This window comes from Zeus faber (genome assembly GCF_960531495.2).
Source record: "Zeus faber genome assembly, chromosome: 11".
In the NCBI taxonomy this organism is placed as follows: domain Eukaryota; kingdom Metazoa; phylum Chordata; class Actinopteri; order Zeiformes; family Zeidae; genus Zeus; species Zeus faber.
Window position 1 is genome coordinate 1125194 of NC_137205.1, and position 13435 is coordinate 1138628.

The window sequence follows — 13435 nt, forward strand, 5'->3', positions numbered from 1 at the left end:
ATACAACCCAGATAAAAATCCCAAAAACGATATATTACTATGTCGAAAAACGTCAAAATATACAACGCCAAAAATTATCCCAAAAACTACATAATACTATGTCGAAAAACGTCAAAATATACCACGTCGAAAAATATCACAAAAACTTCAAAATATACAACCCAGATAAATATTCCAAAAATGACTTACTAAACTATGTCGAAAAAAGCCAAAATATACAACGCCAAAATATGTCCCAAAAACGTCAAACTTTACAACCCAGATAAATATCCCAAAAATGACATAATACTATGCCGAAAAACGTCAAAATATACAACGCCAAAAAATATCCCAAAAACGACATAATACTATATCGAAAAACGTCAAAATATACAACGCCAAAATATGTCCCAAAAACGTCAAACTTTACAACCCAGATAAATATCCCAAAAATGACATAATACTATGCCGAAAAACGTCAAAATATACAGCGCCAAAAAATGTCCCAAAAACGTCAAAATATACAACCCAGATAAAAATCCCAAAAACGATTTATTACCATGTCGAAAAACGTCAAAATATACAACGCCAAAAAATATCCCAAAAACTGCATAATACTATGTCGAAAAACGTCAAAATATACCACGTCGAAAAATATCACAATAACGTAAAAATATACAACCCAGATAAATATTCCAAAAATGACATACTAAACTATGTCGAAAAAAGCCAAAATATACAGCGCCAAAATATGTCCAAAAACGTCAAAATATACAACCCAGATAAATATCCCAAAAAAGGACATAATATACTATGTCGAAAAAAGTCAACATACACAACACCAAAAAATATCCCAAAAACTACATAATACTATGTCAAAAAACGTAAAAAAATATACCATGCCGAAAAATATCACAAATACTTCAAAATATACAACTCAGATAAATAAGCCAAAAACGACATCCAAAAAAAGTCGAAAAAAGTCAAAATATACAACTCCAAAAAATATCCCAAAAACTAGAGAATACTATGTCGAAAAATGTCAAAATATACAACGCCGAAAAATGTCACAAATACTTCAAAGTATACAACCCAGATAAATATTCCAAAAACGACATACTTGTTACGTCGAAAAAAGTCAAAATATACAACGCCAAAATATGTCCAAAGACGTCAAAATATACAACCCAGATAAAAATCCCAAGAACGACATACTTGTTACGTCGAAAAAAGTCAAAATACACAACACCAAAAAATATCCCAAAAACTACATAATACTATGTCGAAAAACGTCAAAATATACAACGCCAAAATATGTCCCTAAAACGTCAAAATATACAACCCTGAGAAATATCCCAAAAACAATTTATTACTATGTCGAAAAACGTCAAAAAATACAACGCCAAAAAATATCCCAAAAACTACATAATAATAGGTCGAAGAACGTCAAAATATACAACACCAAAAAACATCCCAAAAACTACATAATTCCTATCTGTCACTGTCACACAGAGTAATGACTGTAGCTTTTAACCAATTCGCCTTTTTTCGACGTTTAAATCAGCTGAAAATGCATTTTTTCCCACATGTGCACACTATGATGAAAATGATCATAACTCCACAAATACATGTTAGATGGGCATAGAAATCTGTGAGAAACATTTAAGAAGCACATAATAGTTCATCATATTAATTTAATTTCTATGCTGTACTGCAGCATTCTGAATCATTCACCTCTGAAGAGACAATGGTTCAGTGTTTCTCTAATTCAGCTAGACAGCAAACCGTCCAAAGTTCTGAAAATTATCATAACTCGAAAAATTCATGTTAGATGGGCTTAAAACTCTGTGAGAAACACTTATGGACCACATAATAGTTCATCATATTAATCAAATTTCTATGCTGTACTGCAGCATTCTGAACCATTCACCTTTGATGAGACAATGGTTCAGTGTTTCAGATTCAGCTAGACAGCAAACCGTCCAAAGTTCTGACGTGATCAAAACTCCACAAATACATGTTAGATGGGCCTAGAGGTCTGTGAGAAACACTTAAGAAGCACATAATAGTTCCTCATATTAGATTTCAATGGTGTACGGCAGCATTCTGAATCATTCACCTATAAAGAGACAAAGGTTCGGTGTTTCTCTAATTCAGCTAGACCGCAAATCGTCCAAAGTTCTGAAAATGATCATAACTCGAAAAATACATTTTATATGGGCCTAAAACTGTTTGACCAACAACACTTTAGCAGCATATACTAGTTCATCATTGTATTTAAACTGTCTGTCACTGTCACACAGAGTAATGACTGTAGCTTATAACCAATTCGCCTTTTCGACGTTTAAATCGGCTGAAAATGCGTTTTTTCCCACATGTGCACACTATGATGAAAATGATCATAACTCGACAAATACATTTTATTTGGGCCTAAAACTGTTTGACAAACAACACTTTAGCAGCATATACTAGTTCACTATTGTATTTAAACTGTCTGGCACTGTCACACAGAGTAATGACTGAAGTGTTTAACCAATTCGCCTTTTCGACGTTTAAATCGGCTGAAAATGCGTATTTTCCCACATGTGCACACTATGATCAAAATGATCAAACCCTGACAAATACATTTTAAATGGGCCTAAAACTGTTTGACATACAACACTTTAGCAGCACATACTAGTTATTCATTGTATTTAAACTGTCTGACACTGTCACACAGAGTAATGACTGAAGCTTTAAACCAAATCGCCTTTTCGACGTTTAAATCGGCTGAAAACGCATTTTTTCCCACATGTGCACACTATGATGAAAATGATCATAACTCAACAAATACATATTAGATGGGCCTAGAACTCTGTGAGAAACACTTAAGAAGGACATAATAGTTCATCATATTAATTACATTTCTATGCTGTACTGCAGCATTCTGAATCATTCACCGCTGAAGAGACAATGGTTCGGTGTTTCTCTAATTCAGCTAGACAGCAAACCGTTCAAAGTTCTGAAAATGCTCATAACTCAACAAATACATGTTGTATGGGACTAAAACTGTTTGACAAACAACACTTTAGCAGCACATACTAGTTCATCATAGTATTTAAACTGAAGTATTTTAATGACTGAAGCATTTAACCAATTCGCCTTTTCGATGTTTCAATCGGCTGAAAATGCGTTTTTTCCCACATGTGCACACTATGATGAAAATGATCATAACTCGACAAATACATTTTAAATGGGCCTAAAACTGTTTGACAAACAACACTTTAGCAGCACATACTAGTTCATCATTGCATTTAAACTGTCTGACACTGTCACACAGAGTAATGACTGAAGCTTTTAACCAATTCGCCATTTCGACGTTTAAATATGCTGAAAATGCGGTTTTTCCCACAAGTGCACACTATGATGAAAATGATCAGAACTCCAGAAATACATGTTAGATGGGCCTAAAACTCTGTGAGAAACACTTAAGAAGCACAAAATAGTTCATCATATAAATTACATTTCTATGCTGTACTGCAGCATTCTGAATCATTCACCGCTGAAGAGACAATGGTTCGGTGTTTCTCTAATTCAGCTAGACAGCAAACCGTCAAAAGTTCTGAAAATGATCATAACTCCACAAATACATGTTAGATGGGCATAGTAATCCGTGAGAAACACTTAAGAAGCACATAATAGTTCATCATTTTAATTAAATTTCTATGCTGTACTGCAGCATTCTGAATCATTCACTTATGAAGAGACAATGGTTCGGTGTTTCTCTAACACAGCTAGACAGCAAACCGTTCAAAGTTCTGAAAATGCTCATAACTCGACAAATACATGTTGTATGGGACTAAAACTGTTTGACAAGCAACACTTTAGCAGCACAGACTAGTTCATCATATTAATTAAATTTCTATGCTGTACTGCAGCATTCTGAATCATTCACCTCTGAAGAGACAATGGTTCGGTGTTTCTCTAATTCAGCTAGATACCAAACCGTCCAAAGTTCTGAAAATGATCATAACTCGAAAAATACATGTTGTATGGGACTAAAACTGTTTGACAAGCAACACTTTAGCAGCACAGACTAGTTCATCATATTAATTAAATTTCTATGCTGTACTGCAGCATTCTGAATCATTCACCTCTGAAGAGACAATGGTTCGGTGTTTCTCTAATTCAGCTAGATACCAAACCGTCCAAAGTTCTGAAAATGATCATAACTCGAAAAATACATGTTAGATGGGCCTAAAACTCTGTGAGAAACACTTATGGGGCTCATAATAGTTCATCATATTAATCAAATTTCTATGCTGTACTGTAGCATTGTGAATCATTCACTTATGAAGAGACAATGGTTCGGTGTTTCTCTAATTCAGCTAGACAGCAAACCGTCCAAAGTTCTGAAAATGATCATAACTCCACAAATACATGTTAGATGGGTCTAGAACTCTGTGAGAAAAACTGAAGAAGCACATAAAAGTTCATCAAATTAATTAAATTCATATGCTGTACTGCAGCATTCTGAATCATTCACCTCTGAAGAGACAATGGTTCGGTGTTTCTCTAATTCAGCTAGACAGCAAACCGTCCCAAGTTCTGAAAATGCTCATAGCTCGACAAATACATGTTAGATGGGCCTAAAACTCTGTGAGAAACACTTATGGAGCACATAATAGTTCATCATATTGATCAAATTGATCAAATTTTAATGCTGTACTGCACCATTCTGAACCATTCACCTCTGAAGAGACAATGGTTCGGTGTTTCTCTAATTCAGCTAGACAGCAAACCGTCCAAAGTTCTGAAAATGCTCATAACTCTACAAATACATGTTGTATGGGACTAAAACTGTTTGACAAACAACACTTTAGCAGCACATACTTGTTCATCATAGTATTTAAACTGTCTGACACTGTCACACAGAGTAATGACTGAAGCGTTTAACCAATTCGCCTTTTCGACGTTTAAATCGGCTGAAAATGCGTTTTTTCCCACATGTGCACACTATGATGAAAATGATCATAACTCGACAAATACATTTTATATGGGCCTAAAACTGTTTGACATACAACACTTTAGCAGCTTATACTAGTTCATCATTGTATTTAAACTGTCTGACACTGTCACCGAGAGTAATGACTGAAGCTTTTAACCAATTCGCCTTTTCGACGTTTAAATCGGCTGAAAATGCATTTTTCCCCACATGTGCACACTATGATGAAAATTATCATAACTCCACAAAAACATGTTAGATGGGTCTAGAAGTCTGTGAGAAACACTTAAGAAGCACATAATAGTTCATCATATTAATTAAATTTCTATGCTGTACTGCAGCATTCTGAATCATTCACCTCTGAAGAGACAATGGGTCGGTGTTTCTCTAATTCAGTTAGACAGCAAACCGTCCAAAGTTCTGAAAATTATCATAACTCGAAAAATTCATGTTAGATGGGCTTAAAACTCTGTGAGAAACACTTATGGACCACATAATAGTTCATCATATTAATCAAATTTCTATGCTGTACCGCAGCATTCTGAACCATTCACCTTTGATGAGACAATGGTTCAGTGTTTCTCTAATTCAGCTAGAAAGCAAACCGTTCAAAGTTCTGAAACTGCTCATAACTCGACAAATAGATGTTGTATGGGAGTAAAACTGTTTGACAAACAACACTTTAGCAGCACAGACTAGTTCATCATATTAATTACATTTCTATGCTGTACTGCAGCATTCTGAATCATTCACCTCTGAAGAGACAATGGTTCGGTGTTTCTCTAATTCAGCTAGACAGCAAACCGTCCACAGTTCTGAAAATGATCATAACTCCACAGATACATGTTAGATGGTTCTAGAACTCTGTGAGAAAAAACTTAAGAAGCACATAATAGTTCATCAAATTAATCAAATTTCTATGCTGTACTGCACCATTCTGAATCATTCACCGCTGAAGAGACAATGGTTCGGTGTTTCTCTAATTCAGCTAGACAGCAAACCATCAAAAGTTCTGAAAATGATCGTAACTCCACAAATACATGTTATATGGGACTAAAACTGTTTGACAAACAACACTTTAGCAGCACAGACTAGTTAGTCATAGTATTCAAACTGTCTGACACTGTCACACAGAGTAATGACTGAAGCGTTTAACCTATTCGCCTTTTCGACGTTTAAATCGTTTGAAAATTTGTTTTTTCCCACATGTGCACACTATGATGAAGATGATCATAACTCGACAAATACATGTTGTATGGGACTAAAACTTTTTGACAAGCAACACTTTAGCATCACATACTTGTTCCTCATAGTATTTAAACTGTCTGACACTGTCACACAGAGTAATGACTGTCTGAAAATGATCATAACTCGAAAAATACATGTTAGATGGGCCTAAAACTGTGAGAAACACTTATGGAGCACATAATAGTTCATCATATTAATCATCATATTATGTACTGCAGCATTCTGAACCATTCACCTTTGATGAGACAATGGTTCGGTATTGAAAGAAAGATTGAATGATTGAAAGAAATGTAGATTGAAATAAAGAATGAAAGAAAGATTTGAAGTAAGAATGAAATATTGAAAGAAAGATTTTAGGAAAGGTTGACAGACTGAAAGAAAGAATGAAAGATTGAAAGAAAGATTGAAAGATTGAAAGAAATATTGAAAGAAAGAGAATTTGAAAGTAAGAAAGATTGAAAGAAAGATTGAAAGTAATAAAGATTGAAAGAAAGAATAAAAGAAAAATTGAAAGATTGAAAGATTGAAAGATTGAAAGATTGAAAGAAAGATTGAAAGAAAGATTTAACGAAAATTGAAAGACTGAAAGTAAGAATGAAAGAAAGATTGAAAGTTTGAAAGAAAGAATGAAAGAATTAAAGAAAGATTGAAAGAAATATTGAAAGAAAGAATAAAAGATTGAAAGAAAGAATGAAAGAATGAAAGAAATACTGAAAGAAAGAAAGATTGAAAGTAAGAACGATTGAAAGAAAGATTTATAGAAAGATTGAAAGACTGAAAGAAAGAATGAAAGATTGAAAGAAATATTAAAAGAAAGAGAGATTGAAAGATTAAAAGATTGAAAGAAAGATTGAAAGTAATAAAGATTGAAAGAAAGAATGGAGGAATAATTGAAAGATTGAAAGAAAAAATGAAAGAATTAAAGAAAGATTGTAAGAAATATTGAAAGAAAGATTGAAAGAAAGAATGAAAGAAAGATTGTAAGAAAGAATGAAAGTAAGAAAGAAATATTGAAAGATTGAAAGAAATATTGAAAGAAAGAAAGATTGAAAGTAAGAACGATTGAAAGAAAGATTGAAAGAAAGACTGAAAGCTTGAAAGAAAGAATGAAAGAAAGATTTTAAGAAAGGTTGAAAGACTGAAAGAAAGAATGAAAGATTGAAAGAAAGAATGATAGAACGATTGAAAGAAAAAATGAAAGAATGATAGAAAGATTGAAAGATTGAAAGAAAGATTGAATGTTTGAAAGAAAGATTGAAAGTATTAAAGATCGAAAGAAATATTTAAAGAAAGATTGAAAGATTGAAAGAAAGAATGAAATAACGATTGAAAGAAAGAATGAAAGAATGAAAGAAATATTGAAAGATTGAAAGAAATATTGAAAGAAAAAGAGATTGAAAGATTAAAAGATTGAAAGAAAGATTGAAAGTGATGAAGTTTGAAAGAAAGAATGAAGGAAAAACTGAAAGATTGAAATACTGAAAGAATGAATGAAAGATTGATTGAAAGATTGAATGAAAAAATGAAAAACTTAAAGAAAGATTGAAAGAAATATTGAAAGATAGATTGAAAGATTGAAAGAAAGAAAGATTGAAAGAAAGAATGAAAGAAAGATTGTAAGAAAGAATGAAAGTAAGAAAGAAAGATTGAAATATTGAAAGAAATATTGAAAGAAAGAAAGATTGAAACTAAGAACGATTGAAAGAAAGATTGAAAGAAAGATTGAAAGCTTGAAAGAAAGATTGAAAGAAAGATTTTAAGAAAGGTTGAAAGACTGAAAAAAAGAATGAAAGATTGAAAGAAAGAATGAAAGAATGAAAGAAAGATTGAAAGATTGAAAGAAATATTGAAAGAAAGAGAGAATGAAAATAAGAAAGATTGAAAGAAAGATTGAAAGTAATAAAGATTGAAAGAAATAACAAAAGAAAGATTGAAAGAAAGAATGAAAGAAAGATTGAACGATTGGAAGAAATTTTGAAAGATAGAAAAATTTAAAGTAAGAAAGATTGAAAGAAAGAATCAAAGAAAGATTGAAAGATTGAAAGATTGAAAGAAAGATTGAATGTTTGAAAGAAAGATTGAAAGTATTAAAGATCAAAAGAAATATTTAAAGAAAGATTGAAAGATTGAAAGAAAGAATGAAATAACGATTGAAAGAAAGAATGAAAGAATGATAGAAAGATTGAAAGATTGAAAGAAAGATTGAATGTTTGAAAGAAAGATTGAAAGTATTAAAGATCGAAAGAAATATTTAAAGAAAGATTGAAAGATTGAAAGAAAGAATGAAATAACGATTGCAAGAAAGAATGAAAGAATGAAAGAAAAATTGAAAGATTGAAAGAAATATTGAAAGAAAGAGAGATTGAAAGATTACAAGATTGAAAGAAAGATTGAAAGTGATGAAGTTTGAAAGAAAGAATGAAGGAAAAACTGAAAGATTGAAATACTGAAAGAATGAATGAAAGATTGATTGAAAGATTGAATGAAAAAATGAAAAACTTAAAGAAAGATTGAAAGAAATATTGAAAGATAGATTGAAAGATTGAAAGAAAGAAAGATTGAAAGAAAGAATGAAAGAAAGATTGTAAGAAAGAATGAAAGTAAGAAAGAAAGATTGAAATATTGAAAGAAATATTGAAAGAAAGAAAGATTGAGCTAAGAACGATTGAAAGAAAGATTGAAAGAAAGATTGAAAGCTTGAAAGAAAGATTGAAAGAAAGATTTTAAGAAAGGTTGAAAGACTGAAAAAAAGAATGAAAGATTGAAAGAAAGAATGAAAGAATGGAAGAAAGATTGAAAGATTGAAAGACATATTGAAAGAAAGAGAGAATGAAAATAAGAAAGATTGAAAGAAAGATTGAAAGTAATAAAGATTGAAAGAAATAACAAAAGAAAGATTGAAAGAAAGAATGAAAGAAAGATTGAACGATTGGAAGAAATTTTGAAAGATAGAAAAATTTAAAGTAAGAAAGATTGAAAGAAAGAATGAAAGAAAGATTGAAAGATTGAAAGATTGAAAGGAAGATTGAATGTTTGAAAGAAAGATTGAAAGTATTAAAGATCGAAAGAAATATTTAAAGAAAGATTGAAAGATTGAAAGAAAAAATGAAAAACTTAAAGAAAGATTGAAAGAAATATTGAAAGACAGATTGAAAGATTGAAAGAAAGAAAGATTGAAAGAAAGAATGAAAGAAAGATTGTAAGAAAGAATGAAATATTGAAAGAAAGAATGAAAGAAAGACTGAAAAAAACAAAGAAAGATTGAAAGAAATAAAGATTTAAAGAAAAAAAGATTTAAAGAAAGATTGAAAGACTAAAAGTAAGAATGAAAAAAAAGATTGAAAGAAAGATTGAAAAAAGAAAGAAAGATTGAAAGAAAGATTAAAAGAAAGAATGAAAGTTTGAAAGAAAGATTGAAAGAAAGATTGAAAGAAAGATTGAAAGACTGAAAGAAAAAATGAAAGAAAGATTAAAAGAGAGATTGAAAGATTGAAAGATTGAAAGAAGGAATGAAAGAAAGATTGAATGATTGAAAGATTGAAATAAAGAATGAAAGATTGAAAGTAAGAATAAAAGAACGATTGAAAGAAAGAATGAAAGAATGAAAGAAAGATTGAAAGATTGAAAGAATATTGAAAGAAAGAGAGAATGAAAGTAAGAACAATTGAAAGAAAGATTGAAAGTAAAAAAGATTGAAAGAAAGAATGAAAGAAAAATTGAAAGATTGAAAGATTGAAAGAAAGATTTAAAGAAAGATTTAAAGAAAGATTGAAAGACTGGAAGAAAGAATGAATAAAAGAATTAAAGAAAGATTGAAAGATTGAAAGATTGAAAGATTGAAAGAAAGATTGAAAAAAGAATGATTGAAAGAAAGAAAGATTTAAAGAATGAAAGATTTAAAGAAAGATTGAAAGACTAAAAGTAAGAATGAAAAAAAAGAATGAAAGCAAGATTGAAAGATTGAAAGATTGAAGGAAAGAATGAAAGATTGAAAGAAAGAATGAAAGAATGAAAGATAGATTGAAAGACTGAAAGAAATATTGAAAGAAGGAGAGAATGAAAGTAAGAAAGATTGAATGAAAAATTGAAAGATTGAAAGATTGAAAGATTGAAAGATTGAAAGAAATACTGAAAGAAAGAAAGAAAGATTGAAAGTAAGAACGATTGAAAGAAAGCTTGAAACGAAAGATTGAAAGAAAGAATGAAAGAAAGATTGAAAGATTGAACGATTGAAAGACAGAATGAAAGATTGAAAGAAAGAATAAAAGAACGATTGAAAGAAAGAATGAAAGAATGAAAGAAAGATTGAAAGATTGAAAGAATATTGAAAGAAAGAGAGAATGAAAGTAAGAAAGATTGAAAGAAAGATTGAAAGTAAAAAAGATTGAAAGAAAGAATGAAAGAAAAATTGAAAGATTGAAAGATTGAAAGAAAGATTTAAAGAAAGATTTAAAGAAAGATTGAAAGACTGAAAGAAAGAATGAATAAAAGAATTAAAGAAAGATTGAAAGATCGAAAGATTGAAAGATTAAAAGAAAGATTGAAAAAAGAATGATTGAAAGAAAGAAAGATTTAAAGAATGAAAGATTTAAAGAAAGATTGAAAGACTAAAAGTAAGAATGAAAGAAAGAGAGAATGAAAGTAAGAAAGATGGAAAGAAAAATTGAAAGATTGAAAGATTGAAAGAAAGAATTAAAGAAAGATTGAAGAAAGAAAGATTTAAAGAAAAAAAGATTTAAAGAAAGATGGAAAGACTAAAAGTAAGAATGAAAAAAAAGATTGAAAGAAAGATTGAAAAAAGAAAGAAAGATTGAAAGAAAGATTGAAAGAAAGATTGAAAGAAAGAATGAAAGTTTGAAAGAAAGATTGAAAGAAAGATTGAAAGACTGAAAGAAAAAATGAAAGAAAGATTAAAAGAGAGATTGAAAGATTGAAAGATTGAAAGAAAGAATGAAAGATTGAAAGAAAGAATGAAAGAATGAATGAAAGATTAAAAGATTGAAAGAAATATTGAAAAAAAGAAAGATTGAAAGTAAGAAAAATTGAAAGAATGAATGAAAGAAACAAAAAAAGACTGATAAAAAGAAAGAAAGTTTGAGAGATCAAAATATTTAAAGAAAGAAAGATTGAAAGAAAGGTTGAAAGATAGAATGAAAGAAAGATTGAAAGTTGTAAAGAAAGATTGAAAGAAAGATTGAAAGAAAGATTGAAAGACTAAAAAAAAGAATGAAAGAAAGATTGAAAGGTTGAAAGAAAGAATGAAAGAATGAAAGAAAGATTGAAAGATTGAAAGAAAGATTGGAAGAAAGAATGAAAGTATGAAAGAAAGATTGAAAGATCGAAGGAAAGATTGAAAGAACGATTGAAAGAATGAAAGAAAGATTGAAAGCTTGAAAGAAAGATTGAAAGAAAGATTTTAAGAAAGGTTGAAAGACTGAAAGAAAGAATTAAAGAAAGAATGATTGAAAGATTGAAAGAAAGAATGAAAGATTGAAAGAAAGAATATAAGAACGATTGAAAGAAAGATTGAAAGTAAGATTGAAAGTTTGAAAGAAAGATTGAAAGAAAAATTGAAAGAAAGATTGAAAGACTGAAGGAAAGAATGAGTGAAAGATTGAAAGAAAGATTAAAAGAAAAAAAGATTGAAAGTATTAAAGACTGAAAAAAATATTGAAAGAAAGATTGAAAGATTGAAAGATAGAATGAAAGAAAGATTGAAAGATTGAAAGATTGAAAGAAAGAATTAAAGAAAGATTGAAAGACTGAAAAAAATATTGAAAGAAAGATTGAAAGATTGAAAGATAGAATGAAAGAAAGATTGAAAGATTGAAAGATTGAAAGAAAGAATGAAAGAAAGATTGAAAGACTGAAAGAAAGAATGAAAGAAAGATTGAAAGTGCGAAAGAAAGAATGAAAGAATTAAAGAAAGATTGAAAGAAAGAATGAAAGATTGAAAGAAAGAATGAAAGTAATAAAGATTAAAAGAAGGAATGAAGGAAAAATTGAATGTTTGAAAGACTGAAAGAATGAATGAAAGAAAGCTTGAAAGAAAGATTGAAAGAAAGATTTTAAGAAAGGTTGAAAGAATGAAAGAAAGAATGAAAGAAAGAATGATTGAAAGATTGAAAGAAAGAATGAAAGATTGAAAGAAAGAATATAAGAACGATTGAAAGAAAGATTGAAAGTAAGATTGAAAGTTTGAAAGAAAGATTGAAAGAAAAATTGAAAGAAAGATTGAAAGACTGAAGGAAAGAATGAGTGAAAGATTGAAAGAAAGATTAAAAGAAAAAAAGATTGAAAGTATTAAAGACTGAAAAAAATATTGAAAGAAAGATTGAAAGATTGAAAGATAGAATGAAAGAAAGATTGAAAGATTGAAAGATTGAAAGAAAGAATGAAAGAAAGATTGAAAGACTGAAAAAAATATTGAAAGAAAGATTGAAAGATTGAAAGATAGAATTAAAGAAAGATTGAAAGATTGAAAGATTGAAAGAAAGAATGAAAGAAAGATTGAAAGACTGAAAGAAAGAATGAAAGAAAGATTGAAAGTGCAAAAGAAAGAATGAAAGAATTACAGAAAGATTGAAAGAAATATTGAAAGAAAGAATGAAAGAAAGATTGAAAGATTGAAAGAAAGATTGAAAGAAAGATTGAATGTTTGAAAGAAAGATTGAAAGAAAGATTTAAAGAAAGATTGAAAGATTGAAAGAAAGATTGAAAGATAGATTTAAAGAAAGATTGAAAGACTGAAAGAAAGATTGAAAGAAAGAAAGATTTATAGAAAGAATGAAAGAAAGATTGAAAAAAGAAAGATAGATTGAAAGAAAGATTGAAAGATTGAAAGAAAGAATGAAAGAAAGATTTAAAAAAAGATTGAAAAAAAGAAAGATTGAAAGAAAGATTGAAAGACAGATTGAAAGACTGAAGGAAAGAATGAAAGAAAGATGGAAAGAAAGATGGAAAGAAAGATTGAAAGAAAGAAAGATTGAAAGAAATATTGAAAGAAAGATTGAAAGTTTGAAAGAAAGAATGAAAGAAAGATTGAAAGATTGAAAGAAAGAATGAAAGAAAGATTGAACGAAAGATGGAAAGAAAGATTGAAAGAAAGAAAGATTGAAAGAAATAATGAAAGAAAGATTGAACGATTGGAAGAAATTTTGAAAGATAGAAAAATTGAAAGTAGGAAAGATTGAAAGAAAGAATGAAAGAAAGATTGAAAGATTG